Source organism: Phaenicophaeus curvirostris, chromosome Z (genome assembly GCF_032191515.1).
Source record: "Phaenicophaeus curvirostris isolate KB17595 chromosome Z, BPBGC_Pcur_1.0, whole genome shotgun sequence".
Classification (NCBI taxonomy): Eukaryota; Metazoa; Chordata; class Aves; order Cuculiformes; family Cuculidae; genus Phaenicophaeus; species Phaenicophaeus curvirostris.
In genome coordinates, this window is record NC_091431.1 from 55,505,075 (window position 1) to 55,527,173 (window position 22,099).

The window sequence follows — 22,099 nt, forward strand, 5'->3', positions numbered from 1 at the left end:
TTAAACATAAATATATTTTGTTTTCCAAAGAAAGCCTATGTCATGATTCCTCTTAATTGCTTTTCACAGGTAGGATTCTGAGCACTTTTAAACATTTTGTTAGACCTTCCCCATTTCGCATTTATGCTTGGATACTGAGTAATCAGAATTGAAGAGATGGGAAAACAAAGTGGTACTATAACTTTCAGCTTTTTCTCTGTTCTTTTTTTAAAGCAACTTAATGTGCTTTCTGACACATAGCACGTTTTGTGCTGATTATTTCATTAGTTTTTTACAATATTATCTTTTTAGGAAACACAGATGTGACCATGAGCTGGTTTAAGGTCATGACTGACTGAGCCTATAGAATGCAGTTGGTGCAGTAACATACTGCTGTCCACCGGGATGAGATGATTTGCTTACTTTCATTGCAGGGGAAGATGCTGGGAGGTCCTTGTGAATGTGTTGCAAGCCCTTACTTGTGGATTGTAATATGCTGCACGGGCAATATAGTACCCAGTGAACTGTCAACCATTTTGAAATCTAATATGAAATTCATCAGAAAACATGTATACTTTTCACAAGATGTTACAAAACCTGATCTGTTTCAGTAGCATTGTTCAGAATTTGCTCTGAAAATGTAGTTTTCTTAGAAACGTAGAACAGTGGATTAATTTTTTTTTTTTTGAACTGCATATTGCAAAATTGGTTATAGTATTGGGGCTTTTTAATGTGCGGCTTTGTTCCTCCTCAGGAGGTAGACACTGATTGCCTAAGACTAGCCTTTTGTCACTTCTTGATTAGTCAAACAAACAGGCTTGATGTGACTCTGTTTAAAACCCTAGATAATAATTTTTTTTCTGTGTGATTTCTATAGCTTTCTTTTTATTCTCTTCCACTCCATCACTCCCCACCAACCTGTCATCCCCAGCATCGTGAAACTTTTAGTACTTAACTAAAATGACTGAAAAGCTACAAACTACTGCTTTGTGACTTGATGTAGCTAATTGACCCAAATAATGATCTGACTATTTACAAGTACTCTCCTGATTCTATACCAATATTTGCAGCTTAATGGAAAGAAAATGGAAGAAATAATTGCCAGATGACAGAATTCTAAGGCATTTATCAGGAGTGATTTGAAACAGTTTTATTTTTTAAAACAAAAAATGTAAATACCTGAAGACAGGAAGGATCTATTGACTAGGCTTTTGAACACGTTCCAAATTTTAGTAGATTTCTTTGTGAGAACAATGGATTAAATTGCATTATAAATTCTGCATTTAATTTAAATGTTCATTTTGAGTGGTCAGGCTACTAAGGATGCTTTCTATCTAATCCCACAGATAGTATAGGTATTGTAATTGATGTCTTTAAAGCACCGTCTAAGGATAGTTGAGTGGCATTCTGCATACTATATCCATTTATTTTTAAAGATACTCTAATAACATTCTTCTGTTTTCTTTTGCTGCTGTACAAAAAAAGGCCAGAAAAGATGGCTGGGCATTTTAGTGATTACAGAAATTGATATTTTGGTAGTATAAGATAATTAAAATTCATAGTATAAGATAAATAAAATTCATGTATGAACATTTCTCCTCATATTAAGACTGCAGAAATTACAGTATCCTATACTATTTTTTGTGTCTGTGGGTATGTAACACGTTGTTTACTCTGTTAGGAGGAAAGACAAGGAACCACTCTTTTGGTAACAAGACCATATGGCTGTTGCTCAGCTTATGTGTGTAAACTTCAAGATATGCTACTCTCTGTTGCTTTATTTAGTTCTCCAGTGTAGTGGGTTCAGCTTGGATGGACGCCAGGTGCCCACCAAGCTGCCCTGTTGCTCCCCCTCCTCAACCTGACAGGGTGAGAGAAAATGTAATAAAAAGCTTAGCTTGTGGATTTAGTTCAGCACAGGCAGATCTCGCCAGTTAATGTTATGGGGAAAACAGTATTTGTCTAAAGTAGATTAATTTATGAAATCAGAGTAGGATAATGAGAAATAAACCCAAAACTTAAGACCTCTTTACCCCACTCCTCTCTTCTTCCTGGGCTCAACTTCACTCATGATTTCTCTGCTTCCTCTCACCAAGTAGGGAGATGCCATCTTATAAAGGACAGCTGGATATATGATCTTAAAGACAAAATAATTAGTTTAAGTGTCCATTGATTCTTTAAAAAGAGTTATATTTTTAAATGAATGTGTGTGAATTCATGGTTTTAAGCTAGGTTGAATTCCTTTGCATTAATTGTGTGAAACTGAAAGAGTATTTATCATGTGTCTCAGCTTGTCCACTCTTTAACTTCCAGGAACAGAGTCTGAACTAGTAACCCTTTCACTTATACCATCCTGTAAAGGTCAAACTGGTGTCTGCTCTTTTGATGTTCATTGCCAAATGGCTTGTCATGCATTTGAATGTGAAACAAGGTTAAAGGTTTAGCACCAGACTTAGACAATAGTCTCCCATACTACTAAAACTTTATGTTTTATTTAGGGCCTGATTACATAGATGCCCTGAAGAACAGTTTCTCCCACTCAACCTGTGCTCAGTTGCAAAGGTCAAGTTCTCATTGCATGTGACTATAAAACAGAAGTAGTCATTATTCTGTCTCTGAAATGGGATGAACAGATTTCACTTCCAACAATGATGCAAGTAAATCTCAAAGATTATAACACTTTTCCAGGAGTTTAGCGAGTGCACTGTTTCTAAAAAGGAACCACACTGAATCCAGGAACTTAATAACTTTGATGAATTTAATAACCTTTAAAAACAAAACTGTTCACATGGATGGTTGAAAACTGATAACACAAAGAAGACAACCATTGAGGCTGCTGCCTTGCCAATGAAATCAACTTAAACTAAGAGGAGAAAAGAATAGAAGTAGTGGAGATTAATAACTACTGAAAGACCAGTTTCAGCAACGGTAATGACGTGGCTTTTAAATTACTTAATCAAAACTTTAAAAGGCAAATAAATGGAATTACTGAAAGTGCCCTTCAGCTGGAAAGAAAAGTCTTTGTATCCAAGCTTCATATTTCTGGTCTTCTAGTATACAACAAAATTTCTCAGATGTACAGCATAGTAAAAGGCTTTTCTGTTACCTCATTACCATAGGAGAAGGTGGTAGCTGTCCCTCTGAGGTAAGAGGGACAAGAATGAGTGTGGACAATGCTAGGAACCTCTTTCAGTTCTGCACTGAAAGCAGAACCAAGCATAAGAGGCAGCAGTTATGTAGGACACTTGCTCTCAGTACAGGATATATAGAAATTTACAATCAAAATAGTATTGTTATACCAATGTAGAAGTTGGTGGTGTAGCCATGCAGAGAATATTGGAAGGGCTTCCACATGAGAAATGAATAAACAGATCAGCAATCTTCAGCTGAGAATGGATAATGGAAAAATAAAACTGATAGAATAAGAGAGAGAGAACAGGGAACAATTATTTTTTGCATTGTCAAATACAAAAACTTGGAATTTTCAGATGAACCTACAGGGAGGTATCATGTTCGCAACGAAAGGATATAGTTTTTACAGGCTGTGTATTTAAGTTGTGGGCTTCTTTCTAGTACATTCCTATAAATGCTTAAGGTATATGTGTGCTCAAAATGTGGCTGGACGAATTAATGGAAGAAGAGAATTATTTGAGAGCCATAAGCCATGGTGCCAGCTTTGAGTCAGTGAATTGCTGACCTACAGCTTGCTGAAGTTTGTAAGTGTATTCCGGAGAGGCGTTTTTTTATATGTTCCCTTTTTCATTGGCATTGTCTGCTTGCCAGCGTGAGAGAGGATCCTAGACTCTATAGACCTCAGGTCTGACAACAATCATCTAGTCCAACTGCCTGACCAATTGATCACCCTCTCAGTAAATAAATGATTCCTAATGTCTGGTCTAAACATACCGTGGCACAGCTTGGGACCTTTCCCACACGTCATATGACTGGATACCTGGGAGAAGAGATCAGCACTTCCCCTCCTCAGGAAGCTGCAGATAGCGATGAGGTTGCTCCTCAGCTGCCTCCTCTCCAAACTAGACAAACTCAGAGGCCCCAGTTGCTCCTCACAGGACACACCTTCCAGCCTTTTCAACAGCTTTGTTGCCCTCCACTGGACATACTCAAGGACCTTCACATCCTTCTTAGTTTGAATACTGCACACACATACTCGAGGTAATGATACTTTTGAATTTATTAGAACTTATTTATGAAGACAGAAAGATACAGTCCCTCTTTGGAATAAGGGTAAGAGGATACAGGATGTTCAAGTGTCCTCTCCAAAATTTTCATATTTTATATGGTGTGGAAAACCTCTGTCCAGAAAAGGCTGTAGATAATCTATGTCTAGACAGTGGATAGACTGTGACTTGAGAGAAGGATGAATTTGGCAGAAAAGTGACTTAAGCCATGACTACAGTTTCGGGCTATTGCCTGTGATGTGCAGAGCAACAGAGAAGAGAGGGTAAAAGCAACATCTTGCATGGTTTTTCACTGTCACAGGCTTATACAATTTGGTTGTGGTCTAGAGATGATACTGACAGTTCTCAAAAAACTTTCATATTCTTAAGACAATTTCAGTTGGCGTTTTGCAACCAAAAATGTGACCTGTTCTGCTTGTAACTTGATTGCTTAATATTTCCCACCAGAAAGAAAACTCTTCCTCTTAAATCTCTTGTGCTCTTGTTCACAAGGGTTATTTAAGAAAAAGAATACCACGGCTGAAAGAACTGTTTTGTTTAGGAGGTTTTTTTTTCCTCCACTCAGCCAAATCCTATACAGGTCTAGCTGAGCCATCCAAAGTATTAAATTGCCAGATTTTTTTTCTGAGAAGAAAGGAAAAACCAATGTGCTAAAATAACAGCACTCAGCTGGGCTCACACTGCTGCTACCAGAGTGACAGCTGCTGCTTCACTAAGAACATCTGAGACTGCCAGAAGGGCTGAGAGGGAAGACTGGGGCAAGAGTCCAGCCCCACGCAGATCGATCACTGCCATTGAACTTGTGGTGCTCCCAAAAAAGGTAAAGTCTAGGCTGTTTTTTCCCCCCCTCATCTTCCTTGACATTGTAACTTTAATTTGTTCCTGACAGCTTTGTGCTTCTTACTTTCCTCTGCCAGTGGGGCTCTCTCAGAGTGTTTGGGGATTTTCTGCTTCTCATATCACTCTGCATAGATCTCCTGATTCATGGCACCTCTGGGAACTGCACTAGGCAGGAAACATGCTGGTTTAATCTTTTCCACTCTGTACCTGACTCTGTTTATGCAACAAATAAACAACACGTAGTTTGAATATTTCAACTTTTTTTGAATTGGGAACAAAGAAAGAAAAGCCTGATGTTCTCAGGTTAGGATATATATAGAGAGAAAGGGAGGGTTCATTCTTCCACCCCTCATTTTCTCTCCTCGAGAGCCAATTCTTGGCCCTAGTGATCTATCTATACCAAGAGGCTATCAAGTTCCTGGGCTTGTCAACAATGTCTTTGATTAGTAACTACATGCTTCAGTGCTTAGTCTGCTTTGTGGGCTGACAACTATCAGCTCCTCCCAACCACTACTGAAGGTTTAGAGTAGGATATATAATCCATACTGGTTTTCTCAGTATAAACCTAGGAAGTTACATACACCGCACCTCTCTTCCTCCCAGGAAAAGCCTGACCTGCAAATCCTGCCTGAAATATTACACTGTTTCTGAAATCTAGTATTCAAAAGTTGGAAATGCCAGGTTTTATAGTTTAATAGCTAGTTCTTACATATTTTTTGTCTGTTCTCAAAGAATTCTAAACTTTCTTACTATTAGGACTGAATGCATCAATTTTGAGTGCAACTGTAGAGCTGTCTTTTTAAAAATTTTTAGTGCTTACGTTCTCAGTGCAAACAAGTTCTTCTAATACAATCAGACTTTTCCAGGACCAAGAAAATGGAAGCTTTGTAGGTATTCCCCAGCTGGGTACTTCCTAAGTTTATTGACAGTGTTGCAAACACATGGGTTCTGCTAGGTGCTGAGCTTCAGTCAGATGTTCTCTTAGATTATCTTGCATGTGTTGGAGCATAAGGTTTATCATTCTTTTAAAGACATGCTGTCTTAGGCTGTTGGAGACAGTTTCATCATTCCTGACCAGATGTTAGTAGTTACTGTAGAGAAAAGGAGCTCTTTCTTATGAAAATTAGTTCTTAAGATTGTGGATTTCTCTTTCATTTCTTCATCTGAATTTCTTACCTCTTAAAGAAAGAGAGAATATGTGCAAGGGAAAACATCTTTTAACATACTTGTCTCCTGTGACCCTCTCCCTTGGATCAAGCTTCCTGTGTATCTGTGAGAGTCTATAAATTCTTCTATAGCTCTCCAGTTACTAAGACTCCTAATGATGACCCCGTATCTTCTGCTTTTTCTGGAATAATTCTATTACCTTTCCCCCTTCATGGACCAGCCAGCGTGGGTGGACAGATTTCTCTGGGCTTCAGCCTCTTCTTAGTCTAAATGTGACTGTGCTTTCCAGAGGACTGGAGAGATTTAACCATCTTTCATTACTGCTGGTCTGGGATATAGGTAGTACATCTTTGATGTCATAATGTTGATTCCACATATGCAGAATGCTCTGTCATACAGTAGCAATTTATATAACCTCACTGCTTTATCAGTAATTCATAAACTGTAACTTGCTGCAGTATATAGTGATGGAGATGGGCACTGATCATGGGAAAAGTTGCCTAATCTTCTGACTCCCATGGTATGTGTTAAATTGAGATGAATTCTACAGTCCCCTATTTTTTGATGAGTGCTATGTAGAGTGTAGGTTTTTCCTTTCTTTGTATGTGAAATGAGTCCTAGATCTAAGTAAAAACTGTCAGGTTTTATTAAAAGGCAAAGGATATTTTCCTCTACTCAACCCATAGAGCTCACTTTCAAATTTTGGGTACTAGGCTGTATTAATTTTCAGGCTGACTTAGTGCAACTGTTCTATTAAAAAAATTCAACAATAGGTAGTTAGTCTAGGTACTGAAATTAGAATATTTACTAAATATCAAGTTAGCTTAGAAGTTCTTTGGGGTCTTGAAGCATCTCCATACTGAGCACAGGACAAGTACATTCATGTAGTATAGCATAATTTTCTGCTAAATTGCATATTAAGGTGTGCAAGTAATAGAGCCAGACTGTGCAATACTCTTTTCCCTCCATGCAGAAATGATTAGCCATGACAGATGCTCATATTCCGTTTTGTATTTAAGGTATCTGTTCATTTAGCAGCAAGTTTAGTACTAGTTGAGCTTGTTTATGTGCATCTGAACCAGTCCTGGGTTCCTAAATTAATCACAGAATCACAGAATCACCAGGCTGGAAAAGACCTCCAGGATCATTGAGTTCAACCATTCCTATCAACCACTAAACCATGCACCTGAGCACCTCATCTACCCATCCTTTAAATACCTTCAGGGATGGTGACTCAATCACCTCCCTGGGCAGCCTGTTCCAGTGCCCGATGACCCTTTCTGTGAGAAATGTTTTCCTGATATCCAGCCTGAACCTTCCCTGACACAGCTTGAAAAAAATTTTTTCCTAATGTCCAGCCTAAATCTCCCCTGGCGGAGCTTGAGGCCATTCCCTCTTGTCCTGTCCCCTGTCACTTGGGAAAAGAGGTCAGCACCCTCCTCTCCACAACCTCCTTTTAGGTAGTTGTAGAGAGCAATAAGGTCTCCCCTCAGCCTCCTCTTCTCCAGGCTAAACAACTCCAGTTCCCTCAGCTGCTTCTTGTAAGGCTTGTTCTCCAGCCCCCTCACCAGCTTTGTTGCTCTTCTCTGGACTCACTCCAGAGCCTCAACATCCTTCTTGTGGTGAGAGGCCCAGAACTGAACACAGGATTCGAGGTGTGGTCTCCTCAGTGCTGAGTACAGGGGGAAAATATATATATGTAGGTAGGAAAATATAATATATGTAGGTAGGATTTTTCCACCTCCCAAAAACCTACTATGCATGCACTCTGTTTCTTAACCTTGCATTTTGTAGCCGTATAATGTAACTTGAACTAGTGGCAGCTCTTGTTTACAGTAAGCAGGAGTTTCACATTCTCTTACATATTGTTTGGCTAAGCCATTATACAGTTGTATGCTGGATGAGGTCCTTCTTCTGACGTAGGATGTGTATTCATGGATCATATGTTCCATTCCTGGCATATTTTCCATGCTTCTCTGTGTGCTGTTCAAAAGGTTTCCTTCAAAAACTATCATACAGAGTACAATTATCTTTTACGATCTAGTATTTGTTGGCATTGCTGCTGTATAAAACAAAATCAGCATCTGGAGACTTGAAAAACAACTATTGCATGTTTGTTTATATCTCAAGCCATTCAACACACAGTGCTTGTTTCCTAATATCAGAGAAACTATATTCTTCATGTAACGTTAGCAGGCGGATTACGCCTGCTGATTAATCAGATAAGTAAACAGTCAGAATTTCTTTTGTAGCCTGCATGCAGATCTCTGCTTCTGTTGTTCATATCTACTATTTTCAATGCTATCTTAGCGTGTAAAATTTCCCTGCTGTTTTTACAGCTGGATATGATAGCAATATGCTTTTCTTTGCATATAATTTGGGTGAATTGCACGGGATGATTTTGTAGATGCTACTTACACAATTAATCCATATAGAGAAATTTTTAACAAACATCTCTGTATGAGCTCTGTGGATTGCAAGTCATCCCAGGAAAGCTATAGACAAATGCATTCTACAGGATCAAGTAAATCTGCAGACATTTCAGATCATATGTGTTTGGTTGCATGCAAGCCATTCTTGGAACTGCAGGAATAAAGGAATGTGAAATGTAAGGATGGGTAGCATAATCCACAGTGAGGTTGAATGTGTGTTGAGGAAATTGAAATATATTGGAATATAGCTTAATCTTGCATTCTTTTTTTGGATGACCTGACTGCCACTGACAGCAGTAGCCCTTTTTTCACAGGACCCAGCTTAGTTAAAAAGAGATGCAGAAGGAAGTGCCCCCTCTTAGCACTTTCCCGTAGAGCCAACTGCAACTACCAAGCTGTCTTACTCAGACTGAGACTGTTCATGCCTCTTCCAATCAGTTAAACCTTCAAACCCTACTATGCCCAGACACCTTCACGTAGGGAAATGGGATTCCCCTTCAGTATGCCAGAAAAACTAACCTTCAGGCGGATAAGTGCTGAAGTTTCTGCTTGATGTGTTTTCTTATTAAGCTCTATGTAGCGTTTTAAAAAGTTTTCAGCTAAAAGAAGTATTTAATATATTGACAAAGTTAATCATTTGTGCGTAAGCCACATAAAAAACCCCAGCTTGTCACTGCCACAGGAATGCATTTCTTTTAAGGTTGCTCATTTTATTAGTAGATGTGAAGTTGATAGCAGTGTGGCAGACCCAGAAACACAATAAATCAGGGAGCTGGAAAAGACAGCCTAGTACAGAAGGAATGAATTACATGCAGAAATATCCTATTATGGAGGTGAATAATTTAACAAGATACAACGAAACAAAATGCCAGAGATATGATATGTTAAGTACTGAAGGATTAACTGTATCACTTTACCTCAGACATTCCAGTTAGTCAGTGAAGGCTATCCTTAACTACAGATTTTGTTTCGGTAAGTTATTTGCTTTTAAATTTAATTACAGTAAACTGGCAATGTGATACTGCCCAGAAGTATATGGAAAATAAGGGAATTGTATCAATTTATTATGGTTCTGCAGTAGATTTTGTTTACAAAACACTGCATGTGTTTGTGACAATGTATATCTCCTGGGCTGGTAGAAATGGTAGCAGCTAATGGTCTTCATGATCTTAAGATGGAAAATCAGAGACTGCCACTCTTTGCAGGTGTAGCTGAGAGTTGTGGCAAGTTTCTTTGTTCAGAGGACTAGAGCTAACACCTTCATATTTTCATTCATAAAGTCATTAAAAAAAGCAAAATGTCTAAGAAGGACATTTTTGGGGGATGCATTCTCCCTCCTACCTGCAGGGCCTGTCATAGGCTTAGTGGATGGTGCGATGGAAGGGAGGGCTATGGATCCTATTTTGCGTCGAAAGGTAGTTCACTATTTGAATTAGTTTGACAAAAATTACCTTTGTGTACTTGTATATATTTTCATTTATCCCTTCCATTAGCAAATGCTCTTGTCTGGAGGAGGCAATCACTTATCTATCATGTAAAAAAGCCAGTTGGTAACTATTATTTTCCCTATGTTACTGCATTGGGAAGATGAAACCGAAATTTACAGTGTTTCTCCTTTCCATTTGGAGACTAGGTTTGCAAAGTTAATGAACTCAAGTTTCAGATCTGTGAAGCCATCATGTTTCTTTCTAATATTTGTCAAATAGCGTATGGCCTGGGGATGAGGTTGCCAACGGATATATATAACTGAGGATTTTGTATGCATCCCATAGGTACAGCTAGAATATTTTCAAATTTCTAGGTTAAATTGTATACTATTATTCCTTTTAAAAGGGATATTTTTAAGTTTGATTTTTATGTATGCTGTCAATTCCACTTGGTCCTTTTGATAGGAAACACTCTTCTTTTGAGGTTGCTGCTGCAGAATCTTTGAATAAAGCTATTCCTTTTATTTGTTGCTCAGAAATCAGTGGGCCATTGAGAATTTCTTCTAATTAATAGAAACAAGGTAACTGAATATCACTTTGAGTATCTGTTATAAACAGTTGACTTTCAGCATAACTGTTTTTCTTTTTGCATAGTAATTTTTCATCAGGAGCCATTTAAAAGGAAGCAACACTGAAATAGGTCATGATTACTACATGTAATCATGTCTGGAGACCTGGGGAGGAGACTGCTTAGCTATGCAAAAAGACCTGATTCGTGAGATTAAAGGCTTCCATTTTTCTAATTTAAGTAATGATGCTCAGCAGGATGAGGTGGTCCAGATGGTCATCTGCAGCTACTAGCTGTCTTCTGGGAAAGCATCTAAAGCTGCAAAATATCTGTAGAAGCTGTTGAATATGAGTGTCATGACAGCAAATAATAAAGCAGGTTTTACAAAATACATCCTGCCAAGGGGAGTTCAGAAATGAGGAAGGCATTGATTGCAAAAAGAAGGAGAAAAGGTGAGGAGTGTGATGAATAACCACATATTAAAAGGATTTAAAGATAAAACAACAAACCTTAATGATTTCTACCCTTGTAATATCCAATTTAAGTCACCCCAAAGTGTCTATGTTTTCATTCAGTATTGCTAGGGTTCTGTATAAACAGGCTAACAGCTCTTTTCAAAACCTGTAGCTTTTTTGTGTATTAACATCTGTTTCTTACTTCCTTTTTGAGTAAACAGAATTTTATCAACACAGAATTCAGTGGAGTGGGCACAGATATAGTTCTGTAAGGTCAACATTCTTATCGTGCCAGATTCCTATCTATTTTTCACTAGATAAAATGACAGAGTTTTTTTTTTATAAAATAAATCAGAATAGAGACTAAAATGTTTTCTGTTAGCTTGAAGCAATTCAGAAAAGTTATTTAGCAGAAAACATCAAAGTTGTGTTAGTTTTAAATCAGTTCAACCCGCATTTGAAAACCATGGCATTTCCCAGGAAGGACAACTTTGTCTCCATATGTTCTAGTGTGCAAATCCTGATCTGCTTCAGATTGTTAGAAGTCTTTCTTTTTTGATTATTAAATGAAGGCATGCTTTCTTGTTCCTCTTCTTATCTGTCTCCTAAATTATGGTCTTTTAAATTTTAAATGCTGGGACCACGCAGATGGCTTTCTATGAAGGGCTGAACATTAATGCACTGAACAGCCACCTGTGATCTGAAAAAAAAAATCTTACTGTAATCATACTTTACAGAAGAACGTTTCACATTAAGCAGTAGCAATATATTTAAATTAAGAGCAGGAGAACACAGAAACAATTGCATAGAAAATATAAATCCTGTTTGTGTAGCTTTCTGTCAAGTATGTGAAAAAATCACTATTAAGGAGGATGGCAGTCTTGTGAAATATTTTGGCTGGTGTTGTGAATGCATGACTATAGTACTGGCCATATAACTACAATGGAAGATTTGCCTTTTTATTGAAATTTATTCTGTTGTTTCAACAATTTAGCTGTGATTTTTCTTTCTTTTTTTTTTTTTTTTCTCCTCTCCTTGTGACATGCTTCCCTCTCTCCACACAGAAAGCAATCCTAGATAAGCAGATTAATATGTGGGATGGCTGCTCTTCATTGTTCTGTGAGGCTCTTCCAGCTTTTCATAGCCAGTAGAACTTGTTAGGAGGAGCTAAGTGATTGGTTGTTTCCTGGGCTCCGTTTCATAAATTATAGCCCAGCATGCACAAGCATGATTCCTACAGTTGCAGTAATCCAGAGGCCTGTCAGTTCCTGACTTTACGCATGTTTATTCTTACTTGTTTTATAATATTGCACTGGAATTTCCTGTCTTAGATAGCTTGCTATTGCATCTTCAGGACTCTGTGAGTAATTTTGACTTTTTCAACTCCGCTAATTACATACTGTAAATAAGAATGCTTGTGTTTAGGAAGTAATTCATTAGTAGTTAAGATTTAAGATTCTGTGCTTTATGAGATCGGGTACAGTTAACTTTGTAGCTCTTCTCTTAGTAGGTTTAAAATGACTTCACAATGTTGCATGTGGTCAGTATATTTGGGGTTCATTCATTTCTGAAAAATTGGCTGTGTTTGACCCCATATTTTTTGTTTTTCTGTAATAAAGTATTTATGATGCTGCATTATACCCCATTTATGCCTGGCCAAAACTTACAGTGTGTCTTACATTTTCTTAAAATTTGTATGTTGTATCATAGCAATTGTGGCAGAACTATTGAAGAAATGCACACACTTCTTAGCTTGAGGTATAATGAAGAACTCCCATTTTTTCACACACTCCCTTTGCACCTTTAAATAAGAACAGGCATACCAGTAAAAAGCAGGTCACTGTTAACATCTAGTATTTTAAACCACAGCAAAGCTTAATTTACAATGCCCCCAGCTCCCACTGATTCTTTTTATAGTGCTATGATGCTTTCCTTAATTTGTAGAGGTTGTTTTTTTAGCAAGTAAAATGCCAGCATGTTAGAGTTCACATGTTTAAAAACAAATTCTACTCACAGTGAATTAGAAACCAGTGCGAAATGCTGTTCAGGATCTGCCGTTTAATCAGATGGACTTACCACAGTGACTCCCTTGTTGGTTTCCTGAGATTGTTGGGTGTTACCTCTGTGCAACTCAGGTTTAAAATAATAGAGTAGCAGCAGAGTGAAATTAGAAAGCTACTAAGCTAGTGCTCTGCCCCTCTCTAGTAAATGCTGTGAGGTCATATTCATTGCTATAAATGCACTAGTTCATGCAAAGGACTTTCCATGTTGCTTGTTTTTCCACTGGAAACATCATTTCATTGTGTGGTGTAACAAAGATAGCATTTGTGGGTAAATAGCTTGGGGTATACCAAGAAGTACGTAATTTCTGCTAGCAGGATGAAAGCCTGTGTAGTTTCTTATTAGCTTTCCTTCCTGAAGCCATTACTTTTTATATGAATTCATGTGAGCAAATTATTTTAAAATAGTAAATATTCTTCAGACAGCTAACTTTCTCTTTCTAATGAATATTATAGCTTCTGGGAACATCAAATATCCTCACGGAAATTCTGTAAAAATCTTTTCTTGCTAGCAAATAAATTCTTTCTTGAACCTGTAACAGAAAATAAGAATGTAATTTTAGCAATATTTCTGCTTGCACATCTCGTGTTTTAATACATAGAATCATACAAGATTAAAGCGACCATCAGAAAATGGAAGTCAATACTATGGTGATACTGTCTAGAGTATTTCTGTTAGTTGTGGGTCACCAAACTAAACTCTTTGATTCCTTTAAATGGCTTTATGAATTTAAACAAAAATGTGTTTTGTTCACAGAATATTTGAAATAGCTTCCGCTGGCTTTACCTTACTGGTCAGGTTCAGTAAAAAGATACACTATTATATATGTAACATAAAACCTAAACCACATAGAAATTATCTTGTCTGAGGTGCTATGCATTAAGTTAGGCAGTGAATTGTAGTGTAAACTATTAGTTTCTATGACATTTCTGAAATAAGAAAAACAAAGTAGTTCTCTTATATGTGAAAAGCCGGCTTCAGCGTAGTTTCTCTGATGTATGCAAAGCACAAGGAAATAACTTGGTGAGACATTAAACTTGGAGAATGTGGTCTTGTGGTCTAAACGCCATGTGACTTGTCATGTCTCATTTGAATGAAAGTTATCTCTGCTGTGACTTTTTTTTTTAATTTAGTCAGGTTATTTAGCACTGAACATTGCTACTTTACTTTTCCTTTGCCCAACAAAACAGTGAGACTACGGAAAAATACTTGTAAATTTAACCAAGTTTCTTGGTGCTGTGTTTCTTGTGATCTTAGGGGAAGTAATGTGGGAAACTGGTCTTGTGCTGTAGCTGAGTATATGCACCATTTCAATACCGTTAATACTGTTTCCAGGAACTGAAACTGTATTGATGCAGAATTCTATAAGTGATATTTGGAATTTAACATACTGCAAGCAGTGCCTACAAGCTGGATCAAAGTCTTATTGTGCTGGATGCTGTTCAAACAAGTAGTAAGAGGCAGTTCCTGCCCTTATGAGATTATAAACTAAACAGGATGGTAAGCGCAGGATGGAAATACACACAATTTAAACATAACCTTAGGCAAGTCAGAGCAGGTCAGCAGCCAAAGAGGGAATGAAATCCTGGAATAGATCTGCAATGTGATGTTGTATTAGAGATGGCTGCAGCAAAAAGCTGAGGCAGTAAAGGTCCACAATAGGACACCTATTTGATTCCAGAGGCAGTATAGGTGCATTGTGCTAGGGCTAATTAGGACAGAATTACCTTGCAGTGAACATTTCACTGCTTCCTTTATAGATTTTCCCCTAACCCACAATTCAGTGCCTCCTTGACTATACAGATGCTACTTGAAAGAAACTTTTTTGTCTCCTATTAAATTAATTAACTATTTCAATATTTTACATCCACTCCAGGAAGTCCAGATAGCTTATTTTTTCAGAACTTTTTGAAAAGACTTCTGCAGTTGTTTAGTAGAGGGTCTTAGATTTGCATCCCTTTTTGAAAGATGCCAGAGGCTTTTCTCTGTAAATGCAAGGGAGCTTAACTTTGCAGGGAAGACAACCCAAGTTACAGCTTTTATACAGCACCTACTTTGAGTCCTACTGGCTGTGTTGTATGTATTGTGTTTGGCCAAAGCAAATAAAATTCATGTGTGTTTGTCTCATTAAATGTAAGATTGATATGAAGAAATACTTCGAATAATTTGGAAGAGCTTATAAAAAGAACTGAACTTCCCCTTAAACTTGAAGGTCTGATGCTTTGCTAGTGCATTTTCAATGTGAGTTCAGGTGTTCACATCAGCAACATAATTTACATGAAACTCCAACACATTTTGGAAAGTATTTCTGTAAAATTTTGCTTACAAATATGGAAACCATGTCTGCTCAGTACAGCACCAGAGCACTGGCTGCAGGTGTATCCTGCTTTGCCACTGTGTGACAGCCTGCTGATGGGCAGGTTACTGGGAGCCGTTTGCAGGTGGTAGAAGCATTTTTTCCACTAGCATACCTGTGTGCCAGACATCAGTTGTGTGAAGAAATCCCCATCCCAAAACACTAACAAAATAAATGAGGGAGACACCCACAAAAAGATGTGCCCACGTTTGCCTCTGGGCACATCTTCAACCTGTACAAGTGGTCAGTTCTTCATGCAGACAACAGACAGGAGTGGTCCTACAAAACCTAGAAAAGGCACAAGTAGGGCAGTTAGCTGTTGCCTTTGCTTCTGCTAATAATTCACAGTAGCCTTGGGAATTAAGTGCAGGTCAAAATTAGTACAGAATCTGACAGGGACTTCTGTTGCTATGTGATATTATTTGCATGATAACATTAATTGTCTTGAACGTGGCCCTGCTTGTCTTGTAAATAAATTTTACTATATACCTTGCATTTACAGATCTAAAATAATTCATTTTCACAGAAGAATGTATCAATGTTACTGCATTGTTATGGTTTTATTTTATAATCTTTCATACAAAAATAGAACACGACTTAAAAGCAGAAATCTAGAGTTCACAAGAAAAGAATTTTTCTTAGCCTAGGATATACTGAACTTTTTATCCTGTCATTTACAGTGGTCAATTTAAATTTCTGAATTAACTATGCACTATATTAAGATTATTCCAGAGCTTGAAAAATAAATAATTAGGTTAAGATCAAAAAATCTCCCTTTCTTTTTAAATGGAGAGACTTCTTCTTTCTTTCTAGTTGATCATTAAGAGTTAAAGCAGCCTGGGGAAAAAATAAAAAATCAGGACAATAATGTGGTATATCCTCTTGAAACAGCATAAACATATATCTGTGGTATCTATGTGTTGTGGTAAATCAGTCTGCAGACTGAAAGGTGTGGAGTATGGGAGGCAGAGAAAGAGAGAGGAGAGGAAAGAAAGAAATCTAGAGGAAAACACGAAATGAGTTCCAAGCATACTTGGAGACAGGAGGAAACCAAGGGGCATAAGTGGGAACGCTGAAGCAAAAATTATCTGTTGAAATTAATATCTTCAAAGTATCTTGGAAATGTTGGTTTAACTTTTAAAAAAAAGCGTGTGATGCAATTTGGTCCAGAGGGGAAAAGAAAAACCCTCCAATTCATACTATCAATGAAGCAGCTTTTGGCCTGCTTGAGTAATTTAGTCTTTGCGGTTACTTTCTGTGATTATTTGTGCAGCAAACATGCTGATACTAAAATATACGTCAAAGATGCCTGTGTGGGTGTTCATAGCAGGTGAACATTTACATTTGTATATGTGTAGAAAAGGCCTTAAGCAAAAAACGTACTGGTTGTTTGCATGTATTTGTGTTCTCAGGATCAAAGATAAGGTTGCTTTGGTTTTGTTGTGTCAAGATTTGAGGTTTTTGCATCTGAAAAAAGCAATACTCTGTTCCTGTGTTACAGCTTGCTTTCCTTGAATGAAAGTATTGCTATCCAAAGTAGAACACAGATGTATTTAAATTTCCAGGCAGTAACACAAATATTATCCCCCAAGTGGGGTTCCCCAGGGCTCAGTGCTGGGTCCAGCCCTGTTCAATGTCTTTATCAGTGACCTGGATGAAGGCATCGAGTGCACCCTTAGCAAGTTTGCAGATGACACTAAGCTAGGTGGAAATGCTGATCTGCTGGAGGGTAGGGAGGCTCCAAAGGGATCTGAACAGGCTGGACCCCTGGGCTGAGTCCAATGGCATGAGGTTTAACAAGGCCAAATGCCGGGTCTTGCACTTGGGGCACAACAACCCTGTGCAGTGCTACAGACTAGGAGAAGTCTGTCTAGAAAGCTGCCTGGAGGAGAGGGACCTGGGGGTGTTGGTTGACAGTGACTGAACATGAGCCAGCAGTGTGCCCAGGTGGCCAAGAAGGCCAATGGCATCTTGGCTTGGATCAGAAACGGTGTGACCAGCAGGTCCAGGGAAGTTATTCTCCCTCTGTACTCGGCACTGGTGAGACCGCTCCTTGAATCCTGTGTTCAGTTCTGGGCCCCTCACCACAAGAAGGATGTTGAGGCTCTGGAGCGAGTCCAGAGAAGAGCAACAAAGCTGGTGAAGGGGCTGGAGAACAGGCCTTATGAGGAGCGGCTGAGAGAGCTGGGGTTGTTTAGCCTGGAGAAGAGGAGGCTGAGGGGAGACCTCATTGCTCTCTACAACTACCTGAAAGGAGGTTGTGGAGAGGAGGGTGCTGGCCTCTTCTCCCAAGTGACAGGGGACAGGACAAGAGGGAATGGCCTCAAGCTCCGCCAGGGGAGATTTAGGCTGGACATTAGGAAAAAATTTTTCACAGAAAGGGTCATTGGGCACTGGAACAGGCTGCCCAGGGAGGTGGTTGATTCACCTTCCCTGGAGGTGTTTAAGGCATGGGTGGATGAGGTGCTAAGGGGCATGGTTTAGTGTTTGATAGGAATGGTTGGACTCGATGATCCGGTACGTCTCTTCCAACCTGGTTATTCTATGATTCTATGATTCTATGAAGTAGCATAGTTCCTGGCTCATATACAGAACACACTGTTCCTTCAGGGGCTTGCTGGAACCTGCTGTTCTCCATATGAGACATAATGGTGGTTTTTTGCATTAAATAATTTGCTGGCAAATTTTACCTGTTTTTCAGTGCTAGGAAAGCTCATCCTTGCTGTAGCCTGGAATCCAAATTGCAGCCCATGGATAGTTTGTAAGCTTTTTTGATAGATCAGATCTTAAAAATGCTCTGATTTCTCTCTTCAATTCTACCAAACTAATGCAGACAAACTTTTTTGAATTTTCATGGTTGGAGACTCTCAAGTAAGCACTGTGAGTATATAATTTGTAGATTGCCCAGATGAAATTATTCCAGTTCAGTAATGGATTTGAAAATATGATAAAAGGGAGAGAAACAGCTTTTTATATGTTATCTATATGGAACTAGTTGTGCCTACAATTGTTTGGGTTTTTTTAAGGTGTGGATGGCAAATATATTCTTTGTGCTTTGTATGTGTTTGGAAGTGGTCTGAGGACAAGTTAGGAGCTAAAGTGGGAGAAGGTGGAGGGTGGCTTTATAGCCTGTGACAGAAAAGGATCTACTTTTTAAAAAAATTGCAGTTGACCTCAGTGGACGAATGCCTGAATCAGTGCAGGGGAGGAATACAGCTGACCTTGCTATGCCGAATTTCTTTACGGGACTCAACCAGTTTTCAGGGACAGTTGTATTTCCACCAGAATCCAAAATTTTGCAAACGTAATTAAAAGTAAAAAAAATTTTTGCTCATTCTGTCTTAGAATTTTGAAAATATAGGTCCATGCTTAATATTAAGCTCCCTAGTTTATTTCTACATTAAAAAAATGGTATTTCATGATATGATGATAGGCCCCCAAAACAGAGTGTGTGTGTAGTTCTACGTGCATAAAAATTTACATTAACAACTAAAAGTTTAATTTTGGTGCTGCTGATTTTTCTTGCTTTTTAAAAATCTTAAACGTAAGATTTAATTCATTCTATATAAAACCATTTTTTAAAATCAACATTTAACAGTTAAGGAGTTGAAATGTAGTCTGCCTGTTCTTTATCTTATCATCTAGGGATCTCATCTTCCCTAAGCTCTTTGAGACCTGGGTATTGATGTGGAGTGTTGTAGTTTTTACAATTTACAGCCAAGGAGTTTGCATTGATTTCCATCCTTCTGTCTCTTCTATCTTGCCTCATGAGTAAAGTGATATAGAAAAGAAGATAAGTGTGTATAAGAATGTATTTTCTACTTCCTTTACTGCCAGTAAAATTACTGTGGTGAGTAGGTATTAAACATGTACAAACCATCATTTACACAGAGAAAGTTTATAAAATGGAAATTATACTTGAAACTACTCTTAAATTTTGAGCCAAGGGCTGGATTTTTAATATTTGCACTTTTCAGAATGTGAATACTGTATGCAGCTTCTGGACTCAGCTCATACGGAGGTTTGAACATCTGTGGCTCATCCATTTGTACAGATGGTAAGAGCTGTGATGTCCTAGGCATTTGCAGTGCAACATGGTGTCTGGCACAAATGTGTTTGTGCATCCATCTATCTTTGACCAGTAAAAAGACTCGCCTTTTGCTATTTGAAATTTGTATAATAGCAGTATGCTACTCTTGAACTTTAGGGATATAAAATCTGTTACTTGCATTTGTTATCTCTGTGTGAAGGCTTCCTATAAAGATATTTAATTATGAAGAGAGGGGAAGTTGTTAATCACTAACCTTTTTTTAATAATAGATTCCCATACAGTGGTTGCAGTAAATGAAAAAAATAACTAAGACCTAAAAAGACCAGTTATTGATATGCTGTGCATTTAATTAAAATTAAAAGATGTAGGAATATCTACCTAATGTCCCACTAATTGACATAATGTTTTTTTATTATTTAAACATAAATCTCTCTTTTTTAAAAACATCTGTTTCTCTGAATAATCTGTTCAAATTTATTTTGGATGAAGCCAGCTACTCCTGATGACAAAACAAAGTTTGAGAACATAAACCCCAATCATTACAGACATTTCCTGAAGCCTTCTCACAGAAATAACATTCAGGCACTTTATTGAAACATTCATATTGAATTGCCCTGTCATGTGCCTAGCTGTGGGAATACTGATGCATAGGAAGATACACGGGAAGAGGCAGTCATAATGCTGGAGTTCCCCAAAAAGTGCATGCAAACTAATCAAATGGTACTCTTCCAGTAATTTTCCTGGCAAGAAGAATAATGAAAGACAGCATTTAGAATCCACAAAAAAGTAGCACTGGGAAAGAGCTCAACAGTGTAATGCAGCAGCTATGCAGGTTTTTATGTCCATGTTTGGAGTGCAATGGGAAAATACAGCAATAGTAGAAAGGGAAAGAAAAGGCAGTTTTCTGTAGGGCATTTAGCAACATCTGTTGGCGTACTTGGTCTGGTGAGAAAAGACTATGGAAAAAGTTATGGAATAACCCTTGAGAAGACATTAACCAGGGAGTTTCTACTTCTGCAATATGTTGGACTGGGAAATTTGAAGAGGATGATACTTTATGGCTTAAGACTCGATTTTTCTGGAGGTCTTGTACTAACTTCTTTCTGAAATACTACACTTATTTGCTGTTTTAGTGAAAGCAGAATTGCTTGCTTTCAGACATTATTTCCTCTAGCTTCCAATACTGACTCTTGATTCTATCTCCTAGTCTTATTGCTGTTTAAGTGCAAAATATAACCCTGAAAGTCTGTTACTAATGTGTAATAAAATCAGTATAAATAATTTCCAGTCCTGGCTAAAATTTTAAGGTTTTTAATATAAACCCTGGTTTTTATCTGTCTAAACTATATGGAGCATTACTTATAAAAATTCGTCTCTTCATTAAGGATGCTTTTCATCCTAAGGAGATTTTCATGGCTCATTTCAGTTTCCACTTTCAGAGATATTAAGCAATTTGCCATGTGTGTTGTATTAGTGTTAAGATAGCCTTTTCTGGAAAAAACACACTTATTTTCTTCTCTAGTTATTCTCTCTGGAATCTGCTATTTCGTGATCTTTCCTGATCACAATTTGCTGAAATTTGACCACTAAAACTTAAAACTATACTTTCCTGATGGTGAGCAAAGCCTTTGTTGCCCTTGGGATTATTTTTTTTAACTGGTAGATGTTTGCAAGACTACAGTTTTGGAATCCTTAATAAAGGATTCAGTTCACTGTGAATGCACCCATGTTATGCAGCTCTAGGTCCCACAGCCCTACACCGCTTCAGCCTTAATTTATTTATTAACTTAGCTTTCCACCCACACATGTTCTTCCTCCCACCCCCACCTTTCTGGTGGAAAGTATTTAAAATTATGTTGAAATTATGCTTTCTCGTAGGAAGTTTCCAGCAGAGGAAGTTTTCCTAGTGTGAAATGTGATACATCCAGTATGCTCTGGAGCCTGGCATGGTGCCATCTTCCAATACCTGAAGGGGGCTACAAGAAAACTGGAGAGGGATTGTTTACAAAGGTCTGTAGTGATAAGACTAGGGGCAATGGGTATAAATTGGAGAGGAGCAGATTTAGGCTTGATATAAGGAAGAATTTCTTCATGATGAGGATGGTGAGGCACTGGCATAGGTTGCCCAGGGAAGCTGTGGCTGCCCCATCCCTGAAGGTGTTCAAGGCCATGTTGGATGGGGCTTGGGTAACCTGATCTAGTGGGACATGTCCCTGGCACAGGAGTTGGAACTGGATGATCTTTAAGGTCCCTTCCAACCCAAACTGTTCTATGATTCTATGATGCTATGATTCTATGATGGTGGGGGTATTAAGGTGTAAAAAGCCAGCTTGAGACAATGAAGGATGGAGGGAGACAAACCTAGCGAAATCTTATCTGTTCTTTCTAATGGGACAGCCCCCACAGTGAGGTCTCTTCAAGACTATAGCAGCTAGCACTCATTTTCCCTGCTGTGCTAGCTGGCACAGCCACTACCATGTCAAGAAACATGTTTGCAACTCCTGCGGGGAGTCACTTCAAGCTTACACCCAAGCCACGTTTTGTTTGGCTTTCAGGAGTACACA

General features: G+C 38.2%; 1 protein-coding gene across 2 annotated transcripts in view; it reads left to right on the top strand.

The window, feature by feature from the left end:
• The first annotated feature begins 4,987 nt into the window (after nt 1-4,987).
• The window catches only part of PDE4D (phosphodiesterase 4D), a 600,157-nt gene continuing 583,045 nt past the window's right edge, over nt 4,988-22,099 (top strand). Inside the window, exon 1 of one of the 2 annotated variants that reach the window (XM_069880216.1) lies at nt 4,988-5,003. The gene's annotated coding sequence lies outside the window, so the exon portion shown is untranslated. Of the gene's footprint in view, nt 5,004-12,247; nt 12,428-22,099 lie in introns of those variants that run through there. The other variant, XM_069880215.1, reaches the window with a different exon arrangement.